The sequence below is a fragment of the Mirounga angustirostris genome, unplaced genomic scaffold, assembly GCF_029215605.1.
Source record: "Mirounga angustirostris isolate CCGP_5_RB_7025 unplaced genomic scaffold, mMirAng1.0.hap1 SCAF_5, whole genome shotgun sequence".
NCBI classification, from domain to species: domain Eukaryota; kingdom Metazoa; phylum Chordata; class Mammalia; order Carnivora; family Phocidae; genus Mirounga; species Mirounga angustirostris.
In genome coordinates this window covers 123,434,567-123,455,302 of record NW_026991713.1, presented here as the reverse complement: position 1 = coordinate 123,455,302, position 20,736 = coordinate 123,434,567, and the positions used below count along the sequence as shown (strand labels likewise).

The following is a 20,736-nucleotide window of genomic DNA, read 5'->3' as shown; positions in this document are numbered from 1 at the left end:
TTGTGTGGATAGATAGATGATAGATAGATAGATGATAGATAGATAGATGATAGATAGATAGATAGAATATTACTCCACTATAAAAAAGAAGGAAATCTTGCCATCATGACAACATGGATGGACCTAGAGGGTATTCTGTTAAGTGAAATAAGTCAGAGAAAGACAAATATGGTATGATTTCACTTACATGTGGAATCTAAAAAACAAACAAATGAACAAACAAAATGAACAAAAAACCAAAACTCATAAAGAAAGATTGGTGATTATCAGAAAGGAAGGGGTTTGCGGGCAGGTGAAATGGGTGATTGAGGTCACTTGTATGGTGATGGATGGTAACTAGACTTATTGTGGTAATCACTATGTAGTGTTTACAAATATTGAATTATTACATAATTATTATGTATACACCTGAAACTAATATAGTGTTATGTCCCAATTTTATCTCAATACAAAAAAAGTGTTCTCAAATGGCTTAAAGAAATGTTTGTGAAGTACACAGAAGTAGTAGAAGCTATGTCACATGTTAAATTAACGATTAGGGAGTATAATTCCAATTTTTTCCGTTGGTCAATATGACTTAACCCTTATCTGCAGTTGTATCCTTAGATGTTCAATAGGAATGTTCATGACCTATCTCATTTGGCCATAATGAAGAAAAAACTAAAATTATGTACTCTCAATCACAAGACGAATATAAGTTATTATCTGATTAAAAATGAATGCCTTTCAGCCAGGTTGCTTTCCCTTTGCTGACATCTGAAGTTTCTAAAACTACCTTGGAGGAGCCTTCTGGTACCTTAAAAACACCCCAGCCATCTAACTCAAAAGTGTGAAGTTGCAAAACCCATTATTTTAAGAGCATGATCCTAATATAGTAGTGCAAAACCTTACCTTTCCTTTTCTGTGACACAGCTGTTATCTTAGCTTTGACCATGGCTGTTAATTTAGTCTATGACTACTTCAATTCCAGCTGAGCAAAAGAAACTGTAGTTCATTAAAATCTATTTCTCAATTCAAACAACTGCCAACCATACAAGCTGTCCCAGCAATTAAGGAAATGTAAAGTGATCCCCCACAGAGGCATGAAGTCAAGTCGGAAGCTAGGCCAACAAATCATTTTCTCCTTACAGCTTCCCAGAAAAGCTTTGGCAGGGGATATGATCAGACCATGAACTAGAATAAATAGATGAAGGGTTGTTTGTATCATGCCTATATATATTCACCATACGAAAGGATTTCTTTGTTTTTCCAGACTCTACTAGATTCTGGACTCTGTCCAGATTCCATATACTTCCAATAATTCTGCTGCAATCAAGTTTTATATTATCAAGAAATCTGGAGAGTGTTAAGAATGATCACAACATTGAGTAGATCAAGTCCATGGTGCTTTACTTCCAAATTCCCTTCATTATAAATGCAAATAACTCTCAAGCAGCTACAATTCTACTTCACAATGCATTCTCATAACTGAACTATAAATTTCTTTTCACTTGAAGTAATTCTTTTTTGTCTTTCAGCATAAGGAATAATGAATTCTGCACACAATTTTTTCAGTGTTTATTTTAAAAGTCATTTATTCCATGTTTCTTGAAAAACAAAACTATTTTATTAAACATTGCATGGCTACCATCCTGATAGCCTTTTTGGGTTTTAATTTTAATACCTCTCTAGGTTGTTGGCTAGATTTGTTTTAGGAAAAAATATGAGAATTTGAATTTAGTTCATTGCTGTGAATGATTCATTTTGAAACCTTGTTTAAATCAGATATTAAGAATCAAATACAAAGTATGACCATTCAGAAGCTGCTTGGAATCCATGAAGTCAATATGGAAATGTACAATCATGGTTGCATGAACCCCAAACAATTTACCAGCTACTCCATCTGTCCCAAACCCCACAATGTCTCATCACTTCTTCCCTTTGTCCTTCCTTACCTCCCCTTTTTCCTGTCACAGGACACACAGACACTCCTACACACTCCTCTGTTCTTTGACAATCAACCCAATAAGAAAATTGAATGCAAAAAATTAAGTGGTCAATTTCTTCCTTCATCCTATGACCCATACCCTACCTCTGATTACCTTTCAATTACCTACTGTGCTGAATTTCCACAAAAATAAACATGCAGACCAATGGAATAAAACAAAGCCCCAACAACCTGAGGGTTCTAGAGGGGAGGGGGGTGGGAGGATGGGTTAGCCTGGTGATGGGTATTAAAGCGGGCACGTTCTGCATGGAGCACTGGGTGTTATGCACAAACAATGAATCATGGAACACTACATCAAAAACTAATGATGTAATGTATGGTGATTAACATAACAATAAAAAATTAGGAAAAAAAACACAAAGCCCCAAACAGATCCTACTCTATATGGATTTCTATGGTCTCAAATAATAAAAACATCACAAAGGAAAATGTAAAGTTTGTGTCCACCCAAGTCCTTGTGTCCCCTGGGGAGGGGGTGTGGGAAATCTATAATCACAAGACACAATGGAGAGGAAAAGAAATTGCAATTCAAACTAACAGACAAAAGATAAGTATCTCTACCAGATAAACAGCTCTTTCAGATGTATCAGGAAAACATCATGAATCTCACAGACACAAAAATGTGCCTCTTAGGAATCAACATTAAGACAGTTCTGAAGTACCAGAATTAGTTTGAGAAAACATTTTATAAATGTTGGTGAGGTCAGAATAAAAGGGTAACATTAATAGCGCTGAATAATATTCCAGAAGTATATACTTCTGGAAAAGTAACATGATAAAAAACTGCATCCAGAATTATTAAAACAGTCATACCATTGAACCCAGTAATGCAGCTGATCAATATTTATTCTAAGGAAAGAGTTCAATAGAAGCAAAAAGTATCTGCTGAAATGTGTTCACTTCAGAATTATTTTTACAATAACACAATCATATAATTATAAAAAAACACTGTAATAGATGAAAATATTATCTGCTAGAAGTTGCTCACTTCAGCCTTACTTAAAGTGGTGGAAAAGGAAAAGTCTAGAGTCAGATTAATATCCAAAAAGGGTAAAAGATGTAAGTAATCAGTCCCATGAAGTACGATATCACTATTTTAAATGATAATAATAATCGCTATGCATAGATCTAAAAATGAGATCAGGAAAAAAATTTTGTGATTACAAATATATGAAATTATAGAGTGGACTTATGGGCTGTTTCCTCCCAATTTTCTTTGATTTTTAAAGAATATGTTTTAAAAATAAAAATGGGGACCCTTTGTAAATAGGTCCATAGAAACCTTACAGTGAAAGCAAATTTTCCTTTGAGAAATAAGAAAGTTCCTCAACGACTTGTCTCCTCTTCTCTTTGGGCACCAGCGTCCTTCACAATTGGCTCTGACTATGGGACTAATGGAACAGCAGTCACTGCCACATCTGGGCCATAAAAACGTCCCACATGTGACTCTGTGTTTCTCCGTGGCTCCACGAGCTCGATAGAGACAGACAGGCACAGGCACCCGGGAAAGCCATATGTGATGCGTGGAACAGTGAGCTAGGGGGAGCCCGGGTCCCCGAGTCACTGCTGGCGGCGAGTAGCACACCAACCCATTTTTGGCTTGACAGTAACCTGCGGACACTTTGAATATATTGGTTAGAGTAGCCACCTTTACTACCTCCTGACTTTCAGTGTGAGGATTTCTCATTAGTTTTAGCAAAGAATTCGCTGGGAAGTTGGAGCTCGGTCGGGCCAAAATTCCAAGGTAGAACTTTGTAGCTCCCCTGCAGATAATCCTGATGCTAGTCTCTCTCCTTCAATGAAAACTGTTCTGTTTTCTCATCTGTCATCACTCTTCTTCCCGTTTAGATTTTTTTTTCCACCTCATCAAAAACTCGTAATTTTGGTGTCAAATTAACATGTCAACATTTGAAAATATCCTACCCAGTATCCTACGGAAGAAGGAGCATCAGTGGTTGACCACTCTGGGGCTAATGAGAGCAGGTGGGTGCTCGGCAGACATAGGTGAGTTTTCTAGCACAAAGCTCAAGCCAAGGAAGGGGGTGTCTGAGAGTTTAAGGCCATGGGATGCATTCACATGCCAAAGTTTAGTCACTGTACCTCTTACGGTTCAAAGAGTCGATGTGATTACCATCAGTCAGTTGGTAGGTCAGATGAGAGATTGCTGTCCCTGCTCCAAAGGTCAGGAATTTCTCTAGGGATCTTGTAATTGTAGTTCAAGGCTGCTTGCCCTCAGACAGTGGGAGGGCCTTACGGAGCAGGCAAGATGATTTAAGGGCCTTCATGGGGCTCCTGGGTGGCTCAGTCCATTAAGCGACTGACTCTTGATTTCGGCTCAGGTCATGATCTCAGGGTCGGGAGATTGAGCCCTGCATCTGGCTCTGTGCCGCGCGGAGAGTCTTCTTGGGATTCTCTCTCCCTCTCCCTCCACCCCTCCCCCGACTCACACACACATTCTTTCTCTCTAAAATTAAAAAAAAAAAAAAATTAAAAAGATGCCTTAAGTGCCTTTACACAGGAGTAAAAAATAAAAAATAGAAACTCTTAAGCAGGAAAAAAAAGTTTTTTAATTTTAAAAGTCACAAATTGTACCATGATACTTTACCTGATACAAATAAAACAGAAGTTATAACTTCTCATCTATGATTAACTTTTTTTTTAAAGATTTTATTTATTTATTTATTTGAGAGAGAGAATGAGAGACAGCACAAGAGGGAAGAGGGTCAGAGGGAGAAGCAGGCCCCCCGCTGAGTAGGGAGCCCGATGCGGGACTCGATCCAGGGACTCCAGGATCATAACCTGAGCTGAAGGCAGTCGCTTAACCAACTGAGCCACCCAGGCGCCCCTATGATTAACTTTTCAATTCAATTAATCTAATCCCAGTTGATGTGTGATTAGAGCCCAAATCTTGTTTATTCTTAAACTTAACCTGCAATACTTGAGAGCTTCTTGGAAAAAAAAATTGTTATTAACCAGCACCGGAATTAAAAGCAAACTTCCATATGGCAACATATCGGCACCGTCCAGCCCTCTCCTCCCTACGAATGCCCATTCTATCACGATGCGCCCCTATGGGAGTGACCAGCAAACATTTGTTCTCGGTCTCCTTCCTAACCCCGGCTCCCCTTTATCTCCATCCTCATCTTTCATCACCTCTCAGAAGATGGCTTGTGTATGAGCCATGCAGAACTCCTCCAAGTCTCCTACCCGAAACTCCTCCAGAACTGTATGCCTTTGCCACCGAAGTGAAATCTATACCATCCTTCAAGACTCAGAGCCAACCTGGCCTCCTCTGTGGGTTCTCCCCTGGATTAGTTGTCCCTCTTCTGTGCTCCCATGCTCTGCTCACAGAGCACTCGGCACACGCATTTGTTTTTTTAGGTTTTTATTTTTAAGTAATCTCTACAACCAATGTGGGGCTTGAACCCACAACCCCGAGGTCAAGAGTCGCTCACATCACAGACTGAGCCATCCAGGCGCCCCTTGGCACACACATTTTTAATGGCAGTTTTACTTGTCCTTTTTTTTTTTTAACAAATGGTAAGCCCCTTAAGGGCAGAAACAACTTTTCATCTTTCTGTGCCTTGAGCACAGTGCTGGCATATAGATAGTTGTTTGATAAATTTGTCATATGATTGATTGAGTGAATTCTGTAGCTTAGAACTGTTATAAAAAAATAATGCCAAGGGGTGCCTGGGTGGCTCAGTCAGTTAAGTGTCTGCCTTCAGTTCAGGTCATGATCCTGGGGTCCTGGGATCCAGCTCCATGTCAGGCTCCCTGCTCAGTGGGGAGCCTGCTTCTCCTTCTCCCTCTGTCCCTCCCCCCTGCTCGTGCTCTCTCTCTCTCTCTCTCTCAAATAAATAAATAAAACCTTTTTAAAAAATGATGCCAAGATCACTTGTTAACCTAACCCCTCACCACAAAGTTTTTTAGTTTGCTAGCCTGCTGTCCAGTGGCATGGTTACTAAGGTGTTGTAGTGACGAGGCTTTGTTCACCAGTTACAACTTAGAAACAGTTTACCGGGTCTTCCTAACAAGCTGCTCGTCTCTACACATCAGATGCTATGTTGTAGCTAAGTGCCGATAAAAGGAGCACCAAGTACACACTTACGGAATCCAGTCTTATGCCAACTGAACTCATTCATGCACTCATTCTATAAATATTTCAGTGCCTACTCTGCCCCACACTGTTCTAAGTGTTGGAAATGCAGCAATGAAAGAAAGCAAAAAAGACTAATAAGTCTTCCCTCCTTGAGTTTGCATTCTATAGAGGAGACACGAACTATCTAGATATGTATTTTGCTGAGTGTTACGAAAAATTAAGTTGGAGTATAGTGGATATAGAGTGCAGTGGAGGGAGGAGGGTTGCTGTTTCACAGGGGAGTTGGGAAGGCTTCTCTGATAAAGTGACATTATGAGCAAAACCTGAAGGGAATGGAAGGGTTCATGGCAAGTGCAAAGGCCCTGAGGAATGGATGGCATTCTCCATCATGGTGTCAAGTGTGGCTGGAGCCAAGTAGCAAAAAAATGAGGTAGAAGGTGATTGTGGCTGTGGGGGAGAGGTAACAGATTATGCAGAGCTTCTAGGCTGGAGTTCGAACTTTGGCTTTTACTCTGAGCAAAGTGGGGAATTACTGGAAGGTTTTGAGAAGTAGAATGACAGGATTTTACTTTCAGTGTTTAGGTTTTTTTTTTTTTTTTCAAATTTTTAATTTAAATCCTAGTTAGTTAACATATATAGTAATATTGGTTTCAGGTGTAGAATTTGATTTTACTTTTGTTTTAGAGAGAACTCTGACTGCCATGTTAAGAACAGCCTAAAGAGAGCCAGACACAATGATGCAGGCAAAAAAGAACATGGTGACAAGACCCAGAATGGTATCTGCAGTGGAGATATGAAATGTTTGTATTCTGGATCTATTTTGAAGGTCAAGCCAACAAATTGGGAATTATGAGAGGAAGTGATCCATCAGCGATGACTGCAAGGTGAGAGGAACAGTAGAATAGACTGGTCATCGACTGATATGTAGGATTCCATTAACGTGTATCTTTGGGGGAAATCTAGACCGTGTCTCCTGTATTTTCTTTTTCTGTTTGATGATAAGGTCATATTTATAATGTATATGCTTCCCGAATCTGAGGATTATTTGAGATGTACCTTTTCCTCCTCCACTCTTCCCCCAGTCACCAACTCTAAAGCTTCTTTTTCAACAACATCTCAGATGTCTCATCTGCCTTTACTCTTTCCCTCCCATTCTTTCAGTTTTGGCTCTCAGGACTCGCTTGCTAGAAGGCAGCCACTTCCTAATTGGTTTCCAGCTTTCGATACTCCACTCTTCCAGTCTCTCCCATTATGAAGAAAGCACAGATGGAATCATCCCCACCACGTTAAAAAAATCTCTGACAGCCTCTGCCCGCTTAATACAGACATGCCTGTCCTCTGAGCAAGAATCCACATGATATGCTTTTCCAGCCTGGCATCATCCTGCATGGCCCAGCATGTGCCCCTTGTTTCTGTTGTATATGCTCCTGGTCTTAGTTATATCAGTTTGCGCTAACTTCTAACTGTGCATGTTGGAACGTTGCCAACCCTTTTAATATCCATTATTCCAATAGCTTCAAGCTGCAACCAGTAAGAACTAATCTTTTCCTCTCCTACATATTCACACCTCTTTGGGCCCCTGCTTAGCACTCTGTATTGGTGATTTATGTGTGTTTCTCTATCTCCTTTTGGATAGTGGCCAACTGTATGGAATGCAAGTTCATTTTATGAACCACATCGTTCCAGTTCTCCTCAAAGTACTGCTCAGAATAGATCCACCATAAATATTCGTAGTAGGTTTAAATAGCAAATTGCTACGGCAGTGAGAACAGTCCTAACATTAAGAAAAGATTTGCAGAATTTTTGACTGGTCCCCACCCACACATAAGTGCTACACACAATTATTCTGCAAATGCATTTTCTTTTATAGTATATTATTTATTATCGTAGTGTGTTTGGAACAAAACCCCCAACACAATGTAAGTATTTAAAAGGTCATATTCAGGAGTCTCAATAAATATAATCCTCTCTGGAGTAATATTTAGAAAACATTGTAAAATAAATGAGATGTTCTGTTCCTCGGAGGCCAAGTAGGTTTTCATTTTTGTACGCCAATAAAAAAATATTGATTTTTATTTTTCTTTGCTGAGAAAAAAGTCTTTAAAACACACTAGGCGAACTGGTTATGTGCTGCAGAAAGCCAGATGTCTGAGGGCACTGCAATACAGAATTAGCACCGTGTGTCTCGTAACTTAAGGATATCTTAAAGGGAAAGTGATGAACACTGTGATTTGGCAACTTGAGGATAGAGGCTTCTGTTCTGCGCCCTATTCGGAGGGCCTCTAGAGGCCGCATCACCCCTGCGCATTAACATTATTGCCATAAATGCCTTTTCTGCGAGTCCGGCGCCCCCGAGCTGCACTTCACTCCTGGGTATTAAGCTATTAGTATAAATATATTTTTCTTCACTAGATTATAAATTCCTTGAAGGTTATTTTATCTAAAGTTATTGCTGTTTATGAATGTGTTTTCTCCACCAGACTTGAAGTTCCTGGAGTGCGGGAACTGTCCCTCTATTTAGATTCTTCCTGCTCTCACCATAGAACTTTGCACCTAGCATTCACTCAACCGATGTTAAATTCACCTTGTCCCTTGACTACCATTCTGTTTAACTTCCTCTTTGCTAAAGGACACTACAACCTATACCTAATTGAGAAGCTTGTATTACTTGTAATAAAGGTTCAGAGGCTGTAACAGAAAGGTAGAATAGTAATAGTTAAAACAGTCCAGGTGGAAGCTTCCCAAGACTTACCTACTCCTCCTGTCTACCGGACTCTGGGCTACTGGCTACTGTGTGTGGTTGTGCAGGATGTGCACTGCACACTCTGGGGGCCGATTCACACTGCCATCCCTGGGAATGGTGCCTGCTGGGCTAGTGCACCAAACACTGCATGGCTGTATTCAGCAGCCCTGTGGCTGCTCCATGGTGGTAGAGATCAATGTTCCTTTTTCGTATTGCTCCACTGTTCCTGGGAGTTCCAAGATCCATCATGTTCCCAGATCCACCACCACAGCCACATTCCAGTAACAGCGTGCTTACTGGAAGATGCACCTGTCACTGCTTCTACTCACATTCCATGCTAGAGCTCAGTCATACAGCCATGCTTAGCTGCAAGGGAGCCTGGAAACTACCTTTACGCTCAGTGCCAAGTTGTAACTCAAGGGTTCAATTACTATAAATGTGGAGAGCAGATCTGGGGGGACAACTAGAAGTCTCTATTACAAACCAAAATGCTACCTTTCATTTTGTCCCTCGCATTTCTATTTCTGTAATCTTTGTTATGGCTATTGCTTCTCCTTTATTCCTGAGAACCAGGAATAGTTTCTGTGTTGCCTAAATTTCTGCAATACTATCTGTGACTAATGACAGTTTTGTTTCTTTCTTCCTCGCCCTTATACTCTCCTCACCTCCCCCTTATTCTGTTAATCAGGACTTCTAGAACAAGGCTGAACCGAAAATGGAATAATAAACACACTTGTTATAAGAAGGGAAAAGAATTCACTAGATCATCCTTTAGGTATGATGTCTGGTGTAGGCTCTTTGTAGATACTAGTTACTGGATTAAGGAAATCCCTTTTATTCTCAGTTGGAAGGACAGGGCATCTACAAGCAAGAATTTTTGAGAGAATACCTTTGAGACCTCCAGCACTGCCTTCCTATCCCCCCTGAGGCTTCTTCAGATGCTTGGAGATTCACTATACCCCTGCTTGGACCCCTCTATTTAGCAAACTCTGCTTTCCATCACTACAGTGTAACAATGTTCTATCTTCCCCAGCCATAATAATGCTCATGTTGTTTCATTCATTCATATAGTCTCTGTTTTATTTTACAAAAAAATTTTAGAAGATATATAAGCAGCAAACACTAAACTGACAAAGTAGAAATAGATGGCAATGAACTTCATGGAAAATACAGCAAGTGTAAAAAATCCTCATGAAAGCAGAGTTAACATGTAAATTTATGCAACTCATATCCTACAGTATTTCTAAATTTGACCTGCAAATTTGTTCTGATATTCTTCATAAGTTTTGCACTGAGTATAAAAAACAATCATATCAATTCCTCACAGGAACTAAAGATTTCCTAACACTAGAATTTGAAAAAAAAAAATTTAATACTCTTCGCATATGTAGAGGATATTATGCACAAACACTGAAAGAAATGCAGGAGCGGACTGCCCGCGACTATGGTAGTTTCCCTCAAGGTGAACAGAGGGCATTATTCCAAAGCAAAACTCACTAAACAGAATTTTTCGAGTGTCCAAACATTTTGCCCTAAGTAATCTGTGACTACTGCTCTTTCTTGATCCTTGAGGGGTGGGGCATTCACATTTGTTTGGAGTTAGGATCTTCTATCAAGTCATTCGGTAATTCTCCCAGCTAGAATTTTTTTTTTTTTAATATGAGTTGTGCAGTGGACTTTTTAGTTATAATTAATTTTGGGCAAAAGCTTATTCCTGTGACTGATGGAAGATGAACAGACATGCTTTGTCCCTCTCCCCAACGAGAGGTGACTTTATTCCCCCTCCATGTGAGTCTCAGCTGGCTCTGGGTCTGCCTGAACAACAGAATGTGTTGTAAGTAGTGCTGGGCTGGATTGGGGTCTCACTTTATGGGGACAGCCTCCCTCCCCTTCCTTCCCCTGAGGACACAGGCTCTCAGAAACCCCCTACCCCGGAGAAGCCACGCCATACAGAAAGTCGGTGCAGAGGAAAGCTAAGAGAGAGCCATAGCTCAGCTCCCAGGAGGCAGTCAGCGTCAAATCTCAGTCACATGTGGGAGTCCTTGGGGATGTTCTAGCCCAGTTGAGTCCCCAGCTGACTGTAGCCTTAACCGGCATCACCTGGAGCAAAAAAAAAAAGCTGCCCAACTGAGACTTGGCAACCAAGAGGATGTGAAAGAGTCACAGGAGTGTTGTATGAGCCATTACATTTTGGTGTGCTTTCTTAACTCAGTCATATGTATCATGAAAATACTTGTCACTCACATTTCACTTCACGCACACAGCCCTGCATCCACCAAGGCCTCTCTGAAGAATCCGTTCTGGTAAAGTTTCCTAATTTAACAAATCACTGGGAAACATAACAGGCAGCTTCCCATTCTCGCCTCTCTTAAATTCCTGCTGCATCTGACTAAAAGAGGTTTCCTTAAAAGTATATGCGGATAGAGGAGCAAGATGGCGGAGGAGTAGGAGACCTGGATTTCGTCTGGTCCCAGGAATTCAGCTGGATGGGGATCAAACCATTCTGAACACCTACGAACTCAACAGGAGATCGAAGAAAAGAATAGCAGCAACCCTGAACAGAAAAGCAACCACTTTCTGGAAGGTAGGACATGCGGAGAAGTGAATCCGAGGCGATATTCGGGAGGATAGACAGCGGGGGAGGGGGCCTCCGTGGGCCGCTTCTGGCAAGTGATAGAACCACGGAGCATAAAGTCGGAACTTTTAGAAGTCGGCTCCGCTGAGGGACGTCACTCTGGTGGCTAAGTGGGGGCTGGAACCCTCGCAGGACAGTGTGGTCTCAGGACCCTCGGGGTCACAGAAAGACCGGGGGTGCCTGAGTGTGGCAGAGCTCCCAGGTATGGAGCAGGGAAGCCGGCTGCAGAGACGGAGCAGAGGCGCGGGGTCTCAGGTCAGGATTGCCAAAAACTGTGATCCGTGGCATAGTCGGGCCACTGCTCCTCCAGCAGGGACCCAACAAGCGGCAGATCCAGGGAGACTCACCTTCCTCCCCGGGGAGGAGCCGCGCGGGAGTGCACCGCAGGGATCTGCTGGGTTTGGAGACTCCACCCGGGGTCGGGTGCCAGAGACAGAGGCGCACGGTCGCAGGCCGGGTGAGCACGGAGTGCGGCCGGAGACCGGGGAGACGGGAGTGACTGACGGCTTTTCTCTGGGGGCTCACTGAGGAGCGGGGCCCCGAGTTCTCGGCTCCTCCGGGGCGGAGATTGGGAGGCCGCCATTTTCACTCTCGGCCTCCACAGCTGTGCGGAAAGCTTGCAGGGAACAAAAGCTCCCGAGAGCAAACCCGAGCAGATAACTTAGCCCCGACTGGCAAGGGCAGGGCAATTCGGCCTCCTGCAAAGACATTTGGGAACCACGGCAACAGGCCCCTCCCCAGAAGATCAGCGAGAACAGCCAACCAATACCAAGTTTACCGATCAATGAGAACGGCAGAACTCCAGAGCTAGGGGAATACTGCACATAGAATTCATGGCTTTTTTTTTTTATTTAAAGATTTTATTTATTTATTTGAGAGAGAGCACATGAGAGGGGGGAGGGTCAGAGGGAGAAGCAGACTCCCTGCCGAGCAGGGAGCCCGACGCGGGACTCCATCCAGGGACTCCAGGATCATGACCTGAGCCGAAGGCAGTCACTTAACCAACTGAGCCACCCAGGCACCAGAATTCATGGCTTTTTTACCATGATTCTTTAGTCTTTCAAAGTTAATTTTTTTTTTTAATTTTTCTTTTTCCCTTTTTCTTTTTTTTTTTTTTTAAGATTTTATATATTTATTTGAGAGAGAGAGAGAGCACATGAGAGGGGGGAGGGCCAGAGGGAGAAGCAGACTCCCTGCCGAGCAGGGAGCCCGATGCGGGACTCCATCCCGGGACTCGAGGATCATGACCTGAGCCAAAGGCAGTCACTTAACCAACTGAGCCACCCAGGCGCCCTCTTTTTCCCTTTTTCAACCAACAGCTTATCAATCCCTTTTTAAAAAAATCTTTATTATTTTTCATTTTTAGAGTCATATTCTATCCCTTCATAGTAGTTAACCATATTTTTGAGAGATATATATATATATATAGTTCTCTCTTCAAAATTTTGGGATACAGTTTCTTCTAACAGATCAAAATATACTCTAAATCTCTAGTGTATGGCTTTGTTCTAGCCTCCTGCCTGATCACATTCTCTCCCCCCCGCTTTTTCTTTAAATCCACTTCTTTTTTAACCAACTTCTTATAAATTCCTTTTATAAAATATTTTATAATTTTCATCTTTACAGTTATATTCCATCCGTTCATCATAGTAACCCTTATTTTTGTACATATATAAGTTTTCTTTCTTTAAAATTTTGGGAGGCACTTTCTTTTTTTTTTTTTAAGATTTTATTTATTCATTTGAGACACAGGGATACAGAGAGAGAGAGAGAGAGAGCATGAGCAGGGAGAGAGGCAGAGGGAGAGGAAGAAGTAGGCTCCCCGCTGAGCCAGGAGCCTGATGTGGGGCTCAATCCCAGGACCCTGGGATCATGACCTGAGCCGAAGGCAGACACTTAACCATCTGAGCCACCCAGGCACCCAGGCACTTTCTTCTAACAGACCAAAATCCGCCCAAAATCTAGTGTGTGGCACTGATCTATGCACCAGCCTGATCATATTTGATCATATTCTGTTTTGTTTTGTTTTTGTTTGTTTGTTTTTATCTTTTTTTTTTTCTTTTTTCTTTCTTTCCCTTTCTATCCCCTCGTTTTAGGTCTTTTCTGATTTGTTTAGTGTATATTTTCTGGGGACCCTGTTACCCTGTTAGCATTTTGTTCTCTCATTCATCTACTCTCCTCCGGACAAAATGACAAGATGGAAAAAATCACCTCAACAAAAAGAACAAGAGGCAGTACCAACTGCCAGGAACCTACTCAATACAGACATTAGTAAGATGTCAGAACTAGAGTTCAGAATGATGATTTTAAAGATACTAGCTGGGCTTGAAAAAAGCATGGAAGTTATTAGAGAAACCCTTTCTGGAGAAATAAAAGCACTAAAATCTAACCAAGTTGAAATCAAAAAGGCTATTAATGAGGTGCAATCAAAAATGGAGGCTCTAACTGCTAGGATAAATGAGGCAGAAGAGAGAATCAGCGATATAGAAGACCAAATGATGGAAAACAAAGAAGCTGAGAAAAAGACAGATAAACAACTACTGGATCACGAGGGTAGAATTCAAGAGATAAGTGATACCATAAGACGAAACATTAGAATAATTGGGATCCCAGAAGAAGAAGAAAGAGAGAAAGGGGCATAAGGTATATTGGAGCAAATTATAGCAGAGAACTTCCCTAATTTGGGGAAGGAAACAGGCATCAAAATCCAGGAGACACAGAGAACCCCTCTCAAAATCAATAAAAATAGGTCAATAGTCCGACATCTAATAGTAAAACTTATGAGTCTGAGGGACAGAGAAAATCCTGAAAGCAGCTCGGAAGAAGAGATATGTAACCTACAATGGTAGAAACATTAGACTGACAACAGACCTATCCACAGAGACCTGGCAGGCCAGAAAGAATTGGCATGATATATTCAGAGCACAAAATGAGAAAAATATGCAGCCAAGAATACTATATCCAGCTAAGCTGTCACTGAAAATGGAGAGATAAAAAGCTTCCAGGACAAACAAAAACTAAAGGAATTTGCAAACACGAAACCAGCCCTACAAGAAATCTTGAAAGGGGTCCTCTAAGCAAAGAGAGAACCGAAAAGTAACACAGACCAGAAAGGAACACAGACAATATACAGTAACAGTCACCTTACAGGCAAGACAATGGCACTAAATTCCTATCTTTCAATAGTTACCCTGAATGTAAATGGGCTAAATGCCCCAATCAAAAGACACAGGCTATTAGATTGGATTAAAAAACAAGACCCATCGATATACTGTCTGCAAGAGACTCATTTTAGACCCAAAGACATCCCCAGATTGAAAGTGAGGGGGTGGAAAACAATTTACCATGCAAATGGACATCAAAAGAAAGCTGGGGTGGCAATCCTTATATCAGAAAAATTAGATTTTAAACCAAAGACTGTAATAAGAGATGAGGAAGGACACTATATCTTACTTAAAGGGTCTATCCAACAAGAAGATCTATCAATTGTAAATATCTATGCCCCTAACATGGGAGCAGCCAATTATATAAGGCAATTAATAACGAAAGCAAAGAAACACACTGACAACAATACAATAATAGTGGGGGACTTTAACACCCCCCTCACTGAAATGGACAGATCATCTAAGAAAAAGATCAACAAGGAAATAAAGACTTTAAATGACACACTGGACCAAATGGACCTCACAGATATATTCAGAACATTCCATCCCAAAGCAACAGAATACACATTCTTCTCTAGTATCCATGGAACATTCTCCAGAATAGATCACATCCTAGGTCACAAATCACGTCTCAACCCGTACCAAAAGATTGGGATCATTCCCTGCCTATTTTCAGACCACAATGCTTTGAAACTAGAACTCAATCACAAGAGGAAAATCGAAAAGAACTCAAATACATGGAGGCTAAAGAGCATCCTACTAAAGAATAAATGGGACAACTAGGAAATTAAGGAAGAATTTAAAAAATTCATGGAAACCAATGAAAATGAAAACACAACTGTTCAAAATCTTTGGGATGCAGCAAAGGCAGTCCTAAGAGGAAAGTATATAGCAATACAAGCCTTTCTCAAGAACCAAGAAAGGTCTCAAATACACAACCTAACCCTACACCTAAAGGAGCTGGAGAAAGAACAGCAAATAAAGCCTAAACCCAGCAGGAGAAGAGAAATAATAAAGATCAGAGCAGAAATCAATGAAATAGAAACCAAGAGAACTGTAGAACAGATCAGCAAAACTAGGAGCTGGTTCTTTGAAAGAATTAACAAGATTGATAAACCCCTGGCCAGATTTATCAAAAAGAAAAGAGAAATGACCCAAATAAATAAAATCATGAATGAAAGAGAAGAGAGCACAACCAACACTAAAGAAATACAAACAATTATTAAGAACATATTATGAGCAGCTATATGCCAGCAAATTAGATAATCTGGAAGAAATGGATGCATTCCTAGAGATGTATCAACTACCAAAACAGAACCAGGAAGAAATAGAAAACCTGAAAAGACCTATAACCACTAAGGAAATTGAAGCAGTCATCAAAAATCTCCCCAAAACAGAAGCCCAGGGCCAGATGGCTTCCCAGGGGAATTCTACCAAACATTTAAAGAAGAATTAGGGACGCCTGGGTGGCTCAGTTGATTAAGTGTCTGCCTTCGGCTCAGGTCATGATCCCAGGGTCCTGGGGTTGAGTCCCGCATCAGGCTCCCTGCTCCATGGGGAGCCTGCTTCTTCCTCTGCCTCTGCCTCTCTCTCTGTCTCTCATGAATAAATAAAGTCTTTAAAAAAATAAAATAAAATAAAGAAGAATTAACACCTATTCTTCTGAAACTGTTCCAAAAAATAGAAATGGAAGGAAAACTTACAAACTCGTTTTATGAGGCCACCATTACACCTTGATCCCAAAACCAGACAAAGACCCCATCAAAAAGGAGAATTACAGACCAATATTCCCGATGAACATGGATGCAAAAATTCTCACCAAAATACTAGCCAATAGGATCCAACAGTACCTTAAAAGGATTATTCCCCACGACCAACTGGGATTTATCGCTGGGCTGCAAGTTTGGTTCAACATCCACAAATCAATCAATGTGATACAATACATTAAGAAAAGAAAGAATAAGAACCATAGGATCCTCTCAATAGATGCAGAAAAAGCATTTGACAAAGTACAGCATCCTTTCTTGATTAAAACTCTTCAGAGTATAGGGATAGAGGGTACATACCTCAATATCGTAAAAGCCATCTATGAAAAACCCACAGCAAATATCATTCTCAATGGGGAAAAACTGAGAGTTTCCCCCCTAAGGTCAGGAACATGGCAGGGATGTCCACTATCACCACTGCTATTCAACATAGTACTAGAAGTCCTAGCCACAGCAATCACACAACAAAAAGAAATAAAAGGCATCCAAATCGGCAAAGAAGAAGTCAAACTCTCACTCTTTGCAGATGATATGATACTTTATGTGGAAAACCCAAAAGACTCCACCCCAAAACTCCTAGAACTCATACAGAAATTCAGTAAAGCGGCAGATTATAAAATCAATGCACAGAAATCAGTGGCATTCCTATACACCAACAAGAAGACTGAAGAAAGAGAAATTAAGGAGTCGATCCCGTTTACACTGGCACCCAAAACTGTAAGATACCTAGGAATAAATCTAACCAAAGAGGCAAAGAATCTGTACTCAGAAAATTATAAAATACTCATGAAAGAAATTGAGGAAGACACAAAGAAATGGAAAAACGTTCCATGCTCATGGATTGGAAGAACAAATAATGTGAAGATGTCAGTGCTACCTAGAGCAATCTACACATTCAATGCAATCTCTATCAAAATACCATCCACTTTTTTCAAAGAAATGGAACAAATAATCCTAAAATTTGTATGGAACCAGAAAAGACCCGAATAGCCAGAGGAATGTTGAAAAGAAAAGCAAAGCTGGCGGCATCACAATTCCGGACTTCCAGCTCTATTACAAAGCTGTAATCATCCAGAGAGTATGGTACTGGCACAAAAACAGACACATAGATCAATAGAACAGAATAGAGAGCCCAGAAATGGACCCTCAACTCTATGGCCAACTAATCTTTGACAAAGCAGGAAAGAATGTCCAATGGAAAAAAGACAGTCTCTTCAATAAATGGTGTTGGGAAAATGGGACAGCCGCATGCAGAAGAATGAAACTGGACCATTTCCTTACACCACACACAAAAATAGACTCAAAATGGTTGAAAGACCTCAATGTGAGACAGGAGTCCATCAAAATCCTAAAGGAGGACACAGGCAGCAACCTCTCGACCTCAGCCACAGCAATATCTTCCTAGAAACATCGCCAAAGGCAAGGGAAACAAGGGCAGAAATGAACTATTGGGACTTCATCAAGATAAAAAGCTTTTGCACAGCAAAAGAAACAGTCAACAAAACCAAAAGACAACCGACAGAATGGGAGAAGATATTTGCAAATGACATATCAGATAAAGGGCTAGTATCCAAAATCTATGAAGAACTTACCAAACTCAACACCCAAAGAACAAATAATCCAATCAAGAAATGGGCAGAAGACATGAACAGATAATTTTCCAAAGAAGACATCCAAATGGCCAACAGACACATGAAAAGTGCTCAACATCACTCGGCATCAGGGAAATCCAAATCAAAACCTCAATGAGATATCACCTCACACCAGTCAGAATGGCTAAAATTAACAAGTCAGGAAACGACAGATGTTGGCGGGGATGCGGAGAAAGGGGCACCCTCCTACACTGTTGGTGGGAATGCAATGGTGCAGCCACTCTGGAAAACTGTATGGAGGTTCCTCAAAAAGTTGAAAATAGAGCTATCCTTCGACCCAGCAATTGCACTACTGGGTATTTACCCCAAAGATACAAATGTAGGGATCTGCAGGGGTTTGTGCACCCCGATGTTTATAGCAGCAATGTCCACAATAGCCAAACTACGGAAAGAGCCAAGATGTCCATCGACAGATGAATGGATAAAGAGGTGGTATATATATACAATGGAATATTATACAGCCATCAAAAGGAATGAAATCTTGCCATTTGCAACGATGTGGATGGAACTGGAGGGTATTATGTTAAGCAAAATAAGTCAATCAGAGAAAGACATGTATCATATGACCTCACTGATATGAGGAATTCTTAATCTCAGGAAACAAACTGAGGTTTGCTGGAGTGGTGGGGGGTGGGAGGGATGGGGTGGCTGGGTGATAGACATTGGGCCGGGTATGTGCTATGGTGAGCGCTGTGAATTGTGTAAGACTGTTGAATCACAGACCTGTACCTCTGAAACAAATAATACATTATATGTTAAAAAAAAAAAGAAGAAGAAGAAGAAGATAGCAGGAGGGGAAGAAAGAAGGGGGGTAAATCGGAGGGGGAGATGAACCATGAGAGTCTATGGACTCTGAAAAACAAACTGAGGGTTCTAGAGGGGAGGTGGGTATTAAAGAGGGCATGTTCTGCATGGAGCAGTGGGTGTTATACATAAACAATGAATCATGGAACACTACATCAAAAACTAATGATGCATGGTGATTAACATAACATAATAATAATAAAGAATATGGGGATAATACTTTCCCATGGTTCAAAGACGAGAAAGTTTAAAATTGTCACCAGTAGGTGACAGTTCTATTGTCTTCTATTTGTTCCCACACCTGGCCACTTCCACTGCGACCTCTGCCCCCAAGGGGTAAAAACTATCCTTATTTTCCATTTCCATATAGACACACAAATATATGTTTCTCTTCTTCCCGCTTTTTTTTTTTGAACTTTTTTAAAATTTAAATTCAATTAGTTAACATATAGCATATTATTAGTTTCAGAGGTATAGTTCAGTGACTCCTCAGTTGTATGTAACACCCAGTGCTCATTCCACCACATGCCCCCCTTAATGCCCATCACCCACCTTTTAAACATGCATCTTTTTTTTTTAAACATGCATCTTATATACACTATTCCACTCCTTCTTGTTTTTTTCCCATTAACAATTTACCTTGGAGATTTTTATATGTAGAGAAGTCAATTTTAAAATCATATTCCTTAAAAAAAAAGCTTCAACCATACTGCTGGCTCTAGATTAAAATGCTGTTTGTTCCACTAAAGGATTTCTACATAGCCTGCAGAAAGGTAAGAAATTCTACATTAGCAGTTCTCCTTCCCTCTAGATTCATAAATGGCCAAACATACCATTTCTAATTGAGGCCTGCCCCTACAAGAAGAAAAAAGTAATCAACAAGTAGGTCATAAATGGATTTTTCCTATTTTGCCTTGTAATGTAAGTGCTTGGCAATTATTTTTGATTGTAATGTAAGTGCCTGATGTTCACCTTTTGATGGCAGAGGGCTCCATTTCAAAGATCCATTTCGAATAAACATATGGCCAGCCACAGCACTAGCCAAGGAACCGGGCTGCCCAACCATGGAGATCCCTTGTTAGAAAGCCCTGGGTAGCCTAGATAACTGACCACTTGAGTAACCCTGCTTCTCCCTTCCTGCCCTTTAAATCCCACACTTAAGTGTTTTCAATTCACCAATAAAGAGTGAGTCCTCAAAACCCTAGGCCCCCCACCCTTGGACCCAATGAAGGCAGAACCCCATGGTCTCTCTCTCCCTGACCTCAGTGTGTGGCCCTTGGATGTGCTGTATACCCTCCAGGACCTGTGAGTAATGAACCCTGTTTTTCAAAGTTCCCTGATGGTTGTTGCTGAGGTGAGATCTGCATCCTGACAAGAACCACAAGGCCTGGGGCACCTGGGTGGCTCAGATGGTTAAGGTCATGATCTCCAGGTCCTGGGATGGAGCCCCACATCGGGCTCCCAGCTCAGTGGGGAGCCTGCTTCTCCCTCTCCCTCTGCTTGTACATACTCTCTCTCTCTCAAACGAATAAATAAAATCTTTAAAAACAACAACAACAAAACCACCACAAGGCCTGGGTCAGCCACAATATGGGCTCTGGTAAGGGAAATGTATATGGGGGAGTGGGGAGGCACCACGAGCATTCAGGGCCCAGGTGAGTGTCCCAGGCATTTCCAGCCAAATCCATCAGGATGAATAGGCTGAGACACAAAACACACCCCCACCAAATATTTCAATTTTAGAATGAAAGTAGATTCATGCTTGTATTTGAAGAGACACAGAGACAAAAGCAGAGCGAAGAACGAGAACTTACGTGTGCAACTCCCCTAGGTGTGTGACAAGTGCAAGACTCTTCCCTTGTCCCCTAATAGTATTGTATATT

At 41.2% G+C, this 20,736-nt stretch overlaps 1 protein-coding gene across 6 annotated transcripts in view; it reads right to left on the bottom strand.

Moving 5' to 3' along the window:
• The window catches only part of HACD1 (3-hydroxyacyl-CoA dehydratase 1), a 62,244-nt gene that overhangs the window by 11,963 nt on the left and 29,545 nt on the right, over window positions 1-20,736 (bottom strand). For 2 of the 6 annotated variants that reach the window (XR_010411696.1, XR_010411695.1), the window contains one exon: window positions 4,088-4,451. The exons of 3 other annotated variants lie outside the window; for them this stretch is intronic. The gene's annotated coding sequence lies outside the window, so the exon portion shown is untranslated. Of the gene's footprint in view, window positions 1-863; window positions 4,452-20,736 lie in introns of those variants that run through there. One more of the 6 variants, XM_064592002.1, reaches the window with a different exon arrangement.